Below are 13,202 nucleotides of genomic sequence, written 5' to 3'. Positions count from 1 at the left end.
TGGACAAGTTTTTCCAAGTCCTGCTGAGACATAAGTCCTTTAACCCTTGATATATTTTTAAGGTGGTAATAGGCTGACTTTGTAATTGTCTTAATGTGGCTGTTAAAATTCAGGTCTGAGTCCATGACTACACCAAGATTTCTGGCTTTGTTGTTGTTAACATTATCGTTTGAAGCTGAGTGCTGACTTTTAATCGTTCCTCTTTTGCTCCAAAAACAACCACCTCAGTTTTTTCTTCATTTAATTTAGGAAAGTTCTGGCACATCCAGTCGTTAATTTGTTCAATGCACTTAGTCAGTTGTTGTATTGGACTATAGTCCCCTGGCGATAAGGTTATATAAAGTTGTGTGTCATCCGCATAACTATGGTAACTTATTTTGTTGTTTTCCATAATTCAAGCCAGTGGAAGCATGTAGATGTTAAACAGGAGAGGCCCCAGAACTGAACCTTGGGGAACTCCGCATATTTGTATGCTCAGATGTATAATTCCCTATAGACACAAAGTAGTCCCTATTCTTTAAATAAGACTCAAACCACTTTAGTACTGAGCCAGAAATGCCAACCCAGTTTTCCAATCGGTCTAGTAATATGTCATGGTCGACCGTATCAAATGCAGCACTGAGATCAAGTAATACCAAGACTGAAATTTTGCCACTATCTGTGTTTAAGTGGATGTCATTAAAGACTTAAGAGCTGTCTCAGTGCTGTGGTGTGGTCGAAAACCCGACTGGAAGGCATCAAAACTGTTGTTTAGTGACAAGAAAAGGTTCAGTTGTTGAGAAACCGTTTTTTCAATGATTTTACTTAAAAATGGAAGGTTTGATATCGGCCTATAGTTGCTCATTAGTGACGTGTCTAGATTGTTCTTTTTTAAGAGTGGCTTAATGACTGCAGTTTTCAGGGCCTGTGGGAAGATACCTGAGAGAAGAGACGTGTTTATAATCTGTAGAAGATCTGTAGCCAAACAATTTGCAACATTTTTGAAAAGGCCCGTTGGTAGAATATCAAGGCACCAGGAGGAGGTTTTCAGATGTTGTATAATAATAATAATATAATAATCCTCCAGGTTTTTACGGTTAATCATATGAAATTGGGTCATATTGGAATCTGTTTTGCCTGGACACTGTGACAACACATACCCTGTACTTGATATGGAAGCACTGACTGTTTGTCTAATTTTCTGAATTTTGTCATTGAAGAAGGTGGCAAAATCATTGCAGGCCTTTGTGGATAAAAGTTCAGATGCTACTGGTACTCGAGGGTTTGTTAACCTATCGACAGTAGCAAACAAAGCACGTGAATTATTATTGTTTTTGGCAATAATGTCCGAGAAGAAGGACCGCCTTGCATTCCTCAGTTCCAAATTATAAATGCGAAGTCTCTCTTTAAAGGTGTTGTAGTGGACCTGGAGATTAGTTTTTCGCCACCTGCGTTCTGCTTTTTGACACTCTCTTTTTTCTGTTCTTACCAGTATGGCATTTCTCCATGGAGATCTTTTCTTATCAGAGACAGTTTTTACCTTAATGGGAGCAATGGCATCAATAACATTTGTAATTTTACAATTGAAATTGTCTACAAGCTCAGTGACTGAGACCCCTGAGAGGGTGGGTGTGGACGAGAAAAGCTGAATGAATGTTTCACTGGTGTTGTCAGTGATATACCGTTTTCTTAATAACTTTGTTTGGACACTTTTTTGCACAGAGATAGTGCCATTAAAGAAAACACAGGAATGATCAGAGAGAGCAGCATCAGTCACCATAACCTTGGAAATGTTCAAACCCTTCGAGATAATCAAGTCCAGAGTGTGCCCCTTGTTGTGTGTGGGCTCCGTCAGAAGGGAAAGGAGGGACTTTTTCTTTCTTTTTTTCAAACATTTTTTTATTTGAATTTTAAATTTTAGGACTTTTTCAAGCCAGGCAAATGGCTTCTCCACTTCCCTGGCCCTTCAGATTTAATATTCAGAGCATTCCATTACTTTGCTTTAATTAAGTGTGAAAAAGGAGACACACAGAGAGGGAGAAAGAGCAAATTCTACTTCTGTTCACTGCTAGATGGAAGGATGTTTGGAAAACAATTACCAAACTGGACCTAACAAGTAAACAAAAAAATTGTACATGAACCCACATGTCTGGCAGGGTTTAAAAAGTGATTAATATTTAATCAGACGTGCTGTTAGCAAGGGATGTGCACCCTTTGAGCAGTCGGATGATGAATGAGTGCTCCAGGCGAAGGATAGCAAGATAAACACCAGAGCATTGCCAAGACGACAGTGGGAGTCGGGGACATATATCACGCCAAGGTTGCCACGTCAACCTGTCACCAGTTGTTGCCAGGCGACCACTTTGCACCGCTCGCCTCAAAGAGCCGTGGCCCTCAAACAACATTAAAAACATCTAACCATCAAGTTACACAATGACAAGAGGAGGGAAAAAAAGGGGAAACTTTTGATTGTGGACAAAAGAGAGTGTGTGTGTGTGTGTGTGTGTGTGTGTCCGTGACATCTGGCCTTACAACCTCTAAAACACTTTCTTGGTTTGTTTTTTCAAGACCCAACAACCAGATTAACCATTTTCCCCCTTACACAGGGAAACAGATAAAATTACATTTACATAATACTGTCTGCATGTGGATCCTATAAGTGTTTCAAACATACCTAATATCTCTGAGTAATTAAAAGTAATTTACATGTAAATTTGGTATGAAATTAGTTCATGGGTTTTTGTCTCTGCTTCACAATGATAAGACACCACCCCGCCCCTCCTCCCGTCTTTCTATACAGTTTTCTCTCACTTGTCCTTGTTAGAACAGTTTCTCTGTTTCCTCTGGGAACAAGAAGAACCTTAATGACTGAAAGAGAAAAGATCCTCGGTGTTCAGTAAGATAATTAAATATCTGGGTCATTACATTACAGATCAGTTATCTGATGATGAGGATATATACAGGCAGCGTCGCACATTATATGCCCAAACTAACATGCTGGTGAGAAAATTCCACATGAGCACGGATGCCGTATATAGCACTCCTTTGCATACTGCTCCCTTATGGACTAAGTTTAAAAAGACAAGCATGCAGAAGCTTAAGGTTGCTTATAATGACTGTATGAGGATACTGCTCAATAAACTCAGGTGCTCTAGTGCAAGTGACCTGTTTTGTAATGCATGGGTCAGCACCTTCCAGGCGTTATTGAGGAGTCTTATCTACAAATTCATTTGTTGCCTGAACATCTCCCAGAACAGCATTGTTATGCTGCTGGCAAATCCTAGGTTTAGTGCCATACGATACCAATCATCACTATGGAAACACTGGTATAAAGGTCTTTTATAGATGCAGTATTGTTGTTTCTTTTGTTTTTATTTCTCTGTATATGTTTATCTTTCTCTTTTTTAATGTATGTTGTATGTCATGTCTGTCTTCTGAATGGACCTTGAGTCTGGCAATAAAGTTGATGATGATGATAAGAACAGCCTGTTCTGCAAAAAATAGAACATGGCTACATACAGTAGTATCTCAAATATTGTACAATGTGGAGAAATGCTACATTAAATAAATTAAGCAGATTTTCTAGATCCCTATTCTTTTAAATAAGTAGTAAGTGCGAGCATGGCGTGTTTAGTTGTGGTTGGATATGTGGTTGGATAAGGTGGGTATCAGCCTGCGGATGAGCTGTGACTTTGTTGTCCTTTCTTTAATCCCGCACTATGATGCCAGAACAAAGAGCCAGTTCAGGCAGAGGGGTGCAATGGTTACACATTATGTAACACTGTTACCTGCATAGCAAAAGCAGCACGTTTGCAGAGCAGCAGCAGTTCCAGTCCTCCGTCAGTGTTTTTACACAGGATACGTTGAGGCACAGTACTGAGTTGGGGTCCTTCCTCTTTTGCCCTTTTCAAAAACACAGCAGCAACAAGCAAATAGAGATCAATGTATGTGCTGTGCTGCTCAAAGGTGACATGCAGCCCCCTTAAACATTTTTTTTTACAAATATGTCACATGTGACTTTCCTTGTAGATGTTTAAATGTCCATTTTTCTTCTTTACGACTCATCCATGTTTGCTTTAAAGTTGAGATTAAAAACAAATCATTCTGGAACTTGGTAACAGCAGTTGACAAAACAATTTTACCTCTCAATGTATGCAAGGTCAAGAATGAAATGTCAATTTCTCAGTTTAAGGGTAACACCCAGGTTTCTTGCTGTTTGGAGTTGGCATGGAGCATGCATCCCTGTCCCTAAAGCAACACAATCTCAATCTTGCCCAAATTGGGCTTTAACTGGCTCTATAGTCGTTATCGGTCCAAGATATCTGTCAGGTAAAGTCATGCATCATTGCTTGCCTAGGTTTGCCAAGGTTTCTAGAAATTCCTTTAAAAATCTGATCCCTACAAAACACTATGACTTCAAAGTTTCATTACCAAAATTCAGACAATTCAAACCAGATATTTGCCTTTTTCATTCATCTGAATAGAGGAGTTAACAAGACGTGAAGTCTTGTGATTCTTTACACCTGAAAAGGCAAAGAGCTTTACCAGAAGGTTGATTTACACACAAAGGTTCGCAATGTACCTACACTCTTGCAGAGGCAGCAGAGTGTCTTGTGAAAACCATGCAATCCACTTTACATCCATGTTAGACTCTTTTTCTTGTCAGCTCTAGTTACTGAAAAATAGATACAATCTTTTAGATTTAAAATTAAATCATTTATTACCCTAAAATAAGATTTTGAGGTAGAAGCTCACAGCTTAACTTCAACAATTTCACTACAACTAACCCAAAGTTACAACAACAAAAAAGTGCACCAGTCAAAGGCTTTGTGTTCAAAATGACCTAAACTCTTGGAAACTGTAGTCTGATGTCCTTGATCAAGAGCAAAAGCAAAGTCAGGCTGCTAGAACTTAGGCGACAGGGGGGGACAAAAGATGGAAAAGAATACTGAATAATATGGGAGGTATAAGTTTCCCTTTAAATCCGCTCATATTAATATTGTGGACCCTTCTTTAGTCTAATCCTGCAGATATATAGCCTGTGTGAATCTGCTGACTCTGTATTCCTCTGACCTCTCTTTCACTGTTTGGGAACACAGATGAATCTACGTATGGTGATGATGCATGGGGCTCTCAAATCTTCATGAATGTTAAAGTAATACACCAACAGCACTAACAATAATAGTCAGAGCGATTATGAGAGATTGCTGGAAACAACCAGCCACTATCTTCTTATTCTTGCATGGAGACCTGAACATACCAAGTCCTGTAGACACTAGTAGGCCTACATCAGGTTTCTTCAACTCCGAATTCAACTGTGTGCATAACATATGCTATCTATGTTCAAATTTGGCAGAAGTTATTTTCAGTGTTGGGCAAGTTACTTCCAAAATGTAATACATTATAGATTACTAGTTACTGTCATTTGAGAGTAATTAGTTATATTACAATATTACTGTCTCTGAATTGTAATGCGTTACACTACTTTTGCATTACTTTTGAGTTACTTTCACCAAAATAACAGGGGAAGTTTGATTTGGCAGCTAGCTTGTGAATTTCACCACCGGATCAATAAAGACTCGTCTTCATCCACTTTAATACATCATAGATTATTCATATTTTGTATAATTAATATAAATATGCCAAGTAAAGCTATACAAAATAGATAAGTAAAACATATAATAGGCAAGTAGGAGAAAATGAAAATACTCAAAAGTATGGCATTGTTGTAAAATGTTTGTTTATAGCACTTCAATAAGAAATTCATGTTTTGGTTAAAACACTCTAAAGGAAATGTTCAATTATAGTGTGATTAAAACTCACTATTAACATTATTTACAGTACTTGATTTACAGCTGATTTGTGAAAAGGTAGCCTACACAACCTTATTTAACAGTAATTTAGTTTTACTGCGAACTGTCACAGGAAGTGCTTTTATTTTGAAGTAGGTGTGGTATATTTTAGTTGCAGCACTGTGTTGCCGTTGTATGGAGAAGGAACTTCGTAGACACTGCTCTTAGTATAAAAAGATTTATTACATCAGAGTTTTCAGCATCAATTTACAGACCCATGGATATCTGGAGAGACGACCGACCCAATCTTCAAAATTTGTCGCTCTGCCTTTTCTTTGTGTGGACAAAACTTATATCTCAAGGCATTGAATTAGCATAGGACGTGATTTGTAAGTATACCATTGGATCGGATAACTGACCAATCAATGCCTATTATCTGGCACAACTCCAACAAAGGTCTCTTCTGTCTTGGGGGGACCTCTACTCATGTTAACGATTTCCAGATGTTCTCAGTGAATGTAGAGTAAAGTTCATGCATCCTCCTTATACCAAAAACTTAGATCACAATGGTAAATAGTCAGATACCACATAGGCTACACGGAAGTTGTCTGTTGTGTAGCCTACTCTTGCTAGCTTACTGAGATGCAACATGTCCGTCAGGCTCAAGTTGTTCACTTTCTTGTTTGTACAACTGCAACATATTGAACAGTAAATGGTCACAGTAAAAGACAAGCGCTTTTGGTCGTCATTCGAAGCAATTCCACTACAGGCATAGTTACTCTCTACGGCTGATAAAAATGCAATGATATTTACGTGTAGCAAGCCTCAACATTAATTCCCGACATGTTTATATATTATGTCAGCCGCTGACGTACCTGTTGGGACATACATGCTGTCCGTACCGTCTCTGGTTCTGGCTCTGACCACGGGAACAGAAACAGGACAGCTCACTTCAACGCAGTGTAATAACTCCTGAAAATAATATCCATCTCGCAAATGTATCTGTCTCTGCAGTCATCTCAACCATCGAATACAGCGACAGGAAAATAATACGGCTTTTTTTTTTTCCTGTGAAGAAATGTGTCGCGGTGTTGGTGAATTCTTAAAAAAAAACAATGCACCACTAAATGTTGCGTTAAAATGCGTTGTAACTCGCGTTACTGAGATTGTAACGAGTATAATATTACCGAAATTTAATTAGTAATGCGTTATATTACTGCGTTACAGCAAAAAGGAATACATTACTGTAATTGCGTTACTTTTGTAACGCGTTACTCCCAACACTGGTTATTTTAAAGAGTCACTTTAAAATGAATGGTACCTGAAGGATTTAGTCTTTTCGAGGATAATCGGTGGTAGAAGTACTGTACTTAAAGTGATCATATTATTCTTTTTGGCTTTTCCCCTTCCCTTTATTGTGTTATATATATTTTTGTGCACGTTATAGGTTTACAAATGAAAAAGCCCAAAGTCCACCCCAAAGGGACTTACCATCTTCCAGACAAAACACTGTTCACAAACTGCTCCAAACAGCTCTATTGTAGTCCAGCCTTTCCTTCCGTGACGAACGTGCGTCACTTTGTAACACACGTTATAATGCTTGCCTAGCTGCTAGCATGGCACTCCCTTATACTCTGCAACTGACTAGCTAGCAGTACTTACTTGCGCGACCCAACAAAGATGGTACAGAAGTGAGATGCCTCACTCTGTGGCTAAAACAGAGAGCTCAACACACAGGGTGAAAAGAGGAGCTGCAGCAATGTGCAGTACAACAAAAATATGGTGTTTTCTGAAAATTAAACCACATAAACCTATTCTGGTACAACCTCTAAATACAATTATGAACCTGAAAATGAGCATAATATGAGCACTTTAAGTACAAATTTTAGATACTTGTACTGTACTTGAGCATTTTCATTTTATGCAACTTTATACTTATACTGAATCTTTAAAGGTTACAAATGTTCATGTCCTTCCTGTTCAGTTAAAGTCAAAAAACAACTTGTATCTCTAAATTTGGTGATTTTCAATTTCTGATAAATTGAAGGATGAAGTGTTCCTTTTGAGAAAATTCTCCTACTTCTTAAGCCAAAAATGTATTTAAAAACCCTTTTGGATCCATTGGAAAATGCATCGTCACAAAGCTGAAAAAAAGAGCTGTTAAACTACCCAACAGTATACAGTATAAAGGAGTTAAATCAGCACAGTCTTAAACATCTACAGCAGTAAAATGCAACATACACATTAATGCAGCAGTAATAAAATATATAATATATACTGGAACTATTTAAAAGTTGAATGATGGGTAGGAAAAATAACAAGTTTCGGCTTCATCCCGCTCCTTTTCAGAGATTGATTGAACATATTATTTATAGATATTGTTTTTCCTTTTGGTGTGTTGCTACGCACTTGTGTTTTTATGTTTTATTTTATTATTTTTTGTACGAAATAAAAATTAAGAAATAAATAAGAAGAAATAAGAAATATTAATCCAAAAACATATTTACTTTTTAATATTGAAGAAACTCTCACTACCTTTTCCTCTTCTGTCCTTTTCCTTCCTTTCCCTGCTTTCACTTATTCCTGCTCATCTGAACTCACTTCACGGATCAGTTATTGGAAATAATAGCAGAGGTGGACCCCCCGACGCTTCATAACACCTGGTACAATCTCCCAGCTCTGAACACAAGGTGTCGGAAGTAACACCTTTTTTTTTGGGTGATGCATCACGCTGACATAATTTTTCAGAACAGAATTTCTTTAATTTTGTTTCTCCCAATCTTGATTGTAGGTGCAGGTACTGTTTTAATTTCAAGTGATGGTTAGAACTAAAGCTGGGCTTACTGTCATGTTTCCAGATGTTAGGTTTTGTTTTTACCTTATGGATTATTTCATATTTTTTATCCTTCTTATATTTGAATGTGTGACATGCTCCAACAACACCATGACAAATTCCTCATATGTGCAACGTACTTGGCAATAAAGCTCTTTCTGATTCTGATTTAACTGTCCTTTATGTTTTTTGTGCGTGTCTTTTTGCTGTTTTTATGTGTAAGTGCGTGGCCCTTGCTAGAAAAGTGCTATACAAAAATAAATTGTTATTACTAGTGCAGTGCCAGTATTGCTGCTTGCAGCTTTCTCAAGAATCGCTCATAAACAACGTCACTCTTGACACTGCGCTTCCCTGGGTCCTGAGCAGTACACTTGCAAGGAGTTTATAAGGCACAAGGCAGAAAGTCAAACAAGACATGACACATTAGGAGTGAACCTTAAAAAATAAAACGGGAAACAGACTTAACAAAAACTCCGGAGCGAGACACCAGCAATGTAATGATAAACCTAGTCTATATGGACGATGTTTCATTTTCGGGATGTTCCTGATTTTGGCTGGATGTCCGTCACCTTTCACTTTCTTTGTGTTTACATCTTAAACTTGTGGATTAATGAGGACTATAGTTAACTGCTCCTCAGATCTCTGCAGGGTAAATCCAGACAGCTAGCTAGACTATCTGTCCAATCTGAGTTTTCTGTTGCACGACTAAAACAACTTTTCAACGTACACATGTTCCACCAAAAAAAGTTCCTTCCCGAGACTATTTTGCAGAGGCACTGTGGCTCCATCCGGTGCTTAGCGCCGCCCAAGACGATTGTGATTGGTTTAAAGATGCCAATAAACCAAAGCATGTTTCTCTCCCATCCCGGAATGCTGTGTGGACTAGCCAGACCCTCCTCCGCAGTGCTGTGGAGAAGATCTGGCAATGCCAGACTATGATAAACCTTACCTTGTATAGGCACCCCAGGATTAAAGCCAGGCATAGCTATCTCCCAAACGCCGTTAATTGTCATTGTCAGCTTGTTATACTGTTTTGCCTGCTTCACAATGCCCTGATTAAGGAAAAGGTCCATAACAGCATTTTGAGGCTGTGGTGGGATTGAGCCAGGCTTGGGATTTGTGGGGTCATATGTAAGGTCAATCTTACCAGAGTTGCAGCAGAATCCTTTCCTCTCCTCTTTTCATACATGGCCCCACAATGTGGTTTTGGACATTGAAATAGTGAGGGCTTACTCAGCGTCTGCACAACTCTGTAACATACCACAATCATATAAACACAGGCATAAAAGCCGTTAAGAACATATCCTACCAATTTCACTCCCAATCGGCTATTGTTCTTTGTCAGTGGGGTGTGCATTGTGTTGCAGCGGCTGCGGCTCTCTCTTCTTAGGTCAGCGCGTGTGTGAACTCATGAATGAGTTAACTCAGAGGCACTCTCTCTCTTTGATTCGGAAGTTAACCTTGCTTTTATGCACAACTGCGCATGCAACATACAAAAGCTAGATTTTTAATTCAATCGATTCACTCCCGCTTGCGAATTGAGTTAACCCGTTCCTCTATACTTTAGGAATCAAACAATATTATTTACTTTTTTATTTATTATTACTAACTTATTTAGGAATAAAACAAACGACACGTTTGTGAATCTAACATCATTAGATCATATTGCGAGATAGAGCACAGCCGTGGCGGACGTTTGTGCTCACCGAGTGCCCTTCTAGTTAACATCAGTTTGACAAAAAAGAAATCTTAGCTCAAAATTCACTTACTGGAAACAACTAGAGATTTCATCCATGGTTGGAGATTGCTCCGTACAGTTTCCAGTAAGCGATGCTTCTGCTGAGGATTGTTTGTCAAATAACTGAGAGATGTTGTTAGGACATTTCATGTCAATTAGATATCTTGCCATAAACCAGAACACTATTCCCAGTCTTCTCTTACGGGATGAAGACTACAAAACATACAATTTAGCCTCTCTGATCTACTGCTGCTGCCTGCCTGCCTGCAGTGTTGTCTTTTGTTGTAATCACGTCCAGTCTGATGGACAGAAAGGTTTTGACAAGCTGAACATGTTAGAAACTGATTAGATTGGTTTCTTCTTTTAGGGATATCATCTATTCAGCCTATAGAAATATTTCAATCAGGAGAGACTTTGTTGCAGATATGCAAATATTTATTGTACGCAAACATGATATGACATGTACAGTCTTTGGAGATTAGACTCCATCATTATTAAATGATAATAATTAGGGGGTTAGAAGGCCAAAAGCTGATCCCCCAAAACGTGACGAGGACTGTTGAAAGGAACATATTTACCTATTTTGGCCGCAATAAAACTGAATGATTCAGCTTTGAAGTGTATAGTGCTTTGTAGAGAATCAGTGTATAATTCGCTTGTAGTGTGAACAGCTTGAATTAATAAGGCTTGTAGTGTATCAGACTTGTATGATATGCTGCCCCCAAAATAAAAGAGAAATAAATTGCGTAAATAAGCCGGTACAAAAGCTAGCCAGCAGATGAAAAGAAAATCCATGTAACACATATACACAAGTATTCACATACGCACCCTTTTTTATTTATTTATTTTTTTTATTTTATTTAAATATATCTCCTACTCTCTCTCTTACAACATTACCGTGGTCAGTGCACGGGTTACAACACATACCGTGGTCAGTGCACGGGTTACAACACATACCGTGGTCAGTGCACGGGTTACAACACAAACCGTGGTCAGTGCACGGGTTACAACACATACCGTGGTCAGCACACGGTTTTGGCTATTCTCGGCCCGACGGCCGGGTTAACTATTCTTACCGTGACTCAGTGTAAGGTTTTGGCTACACTTGCTCTTGGCCCGATGGCCGGGTTAACTATTCTTACCGTGACTCAGCGCACGGTTTTGGCTACACTCGCTCTTGGCCCGACGGCCGGGTTACATGTTATAATCCTTGGCACAGCGTCCGGGTAGCCTGATCTTATCCACGGCACAGCGTCCGGGTTAGCCTGATATATATATATATATATATATATATATATATAATATACTTTTTTTTTTTTTCTTTAAATTACTGCACAGTGATAGGGTTGCTGATGAAAATACATGTAGATATAAGCCAGCGTGTAATTGCACGGATAGACTCAAATGTGAGAGTATTCAGAGATCAACACACCACCACAAGTTATATGCATGCTTACTGGGATTATGCCTGAGAGATCTCTGGGTTGCCAGGATGTCGCTGACATAAGATGAATGTAAGAGGAGTAAGCAGAGGAAGACCATCTGCCGAGTTGTTGCAGGGACGTACATGAAATGCCTTGATTTGCTGCCGTAGTAGCGCCCCTATAATGACCCGAATAAACTGAGGTAAAATTAAGAATAACTAAATGATGGCCAAACCGAAATATAGCTGGAAAACCTCTAGTATGAGCCTAGGCGATGAGTAGTTAATCTTAGATTAAAAGCAATGAAAAGAAGCAGTGTCTGTGCGACTTAGAAGGTAGTGTTGTAAGGAGTACAACTTGATTGAGGTCAAATGTCATGAGTTAGCAAGGTCAGTGATAACGTCACTTATGCACTGCATAAATGAAGAGTTACAATAAAAAGGTATTTTACGACTTGCTGCTAAAATTCGATCAATGCATGAGATGATGACGACCGCCTTTTGCCCAGTAAGATGGACTATCACCACCATACTTAGGATAGGGATTCCCCCAAAACTAACTCAGCAAAAGAAAACGAGTGCCACACAAGTATTATTAATATAGTGCCTTAGTAATACCCAGATACCAACTGACGCTAGCATGGTTAAGACAGAGAAGCCATCTGCGCGAAGACGATTATGCGAAGCAAGTGAATACCAACCACAAACAAAATTTGTGTTGACATGCCCAAAAGTAATCTTTAATAAGTGATAAAAAGTGTCTGGGAAGATACAACATACTCACCTCAGCGGGCATTGCAGAATCTATGTAAAAAGTAAACAACATCAGACATAGGATACCACAAGAAGGATCCATGAAATAAGAGGTTATGATGACCATAATGCTGATAGAAGGGCACGCGACCCATATGCACCATGCTGAGTTTGGCGCGCCCATAAGTAAGACACGCACTTTAATGATGCAAGACCAACCGCCGAGGTCAGCCATGACTGAAGTAAATACAGCGTAGTGATTAGTAACCTGGGCTGCCACTGGTTCCAACACATCTACCGGGAATCAGACAGAATCTGATTTGAAGGACTTGCATCAATATATTACCAACATGGGAACTTAGTAGAAATGAACAACACATCTCTGAAAACTCAATGAGGCCCCTACAGATATAAGATAAAATAAAAGTGAATAAAAGTAAATGGCTGATGCGAGCAATGCAGCTTGATAAATATATCTTAGATATAACGAAATTATCGAACACGACGACGTGACGCCATGACTTCAATATGAATATTGTGCTGAGAATACTTGCATTGAAAGACCATATGCAAATACCATGAATGTGCGCCACCCACCATGAGTGAGCATAATGCACAAAACGATAGTAAGCAGGCAACAACGACGATGAGTATATTTATTTACCATGCAGAATAATGTCTATG

Source organism: Sander lucioperca, chromosome 23 (genome assembly GCF_008315115.2).
Source record: "Sander lucioperca isolate FBNREF2018 chromosome 23, SLUC_FBN_1.2, whole genome shotgun sequence".
Lineage (NCBI taxonomy): Eukaryota > Metazoa > Chordata > Actinopteri > Perciformes > Percidae > Sander > Sander lucioperca.
Note: the sequence above shows the minus strand (reverse complement) of the source record.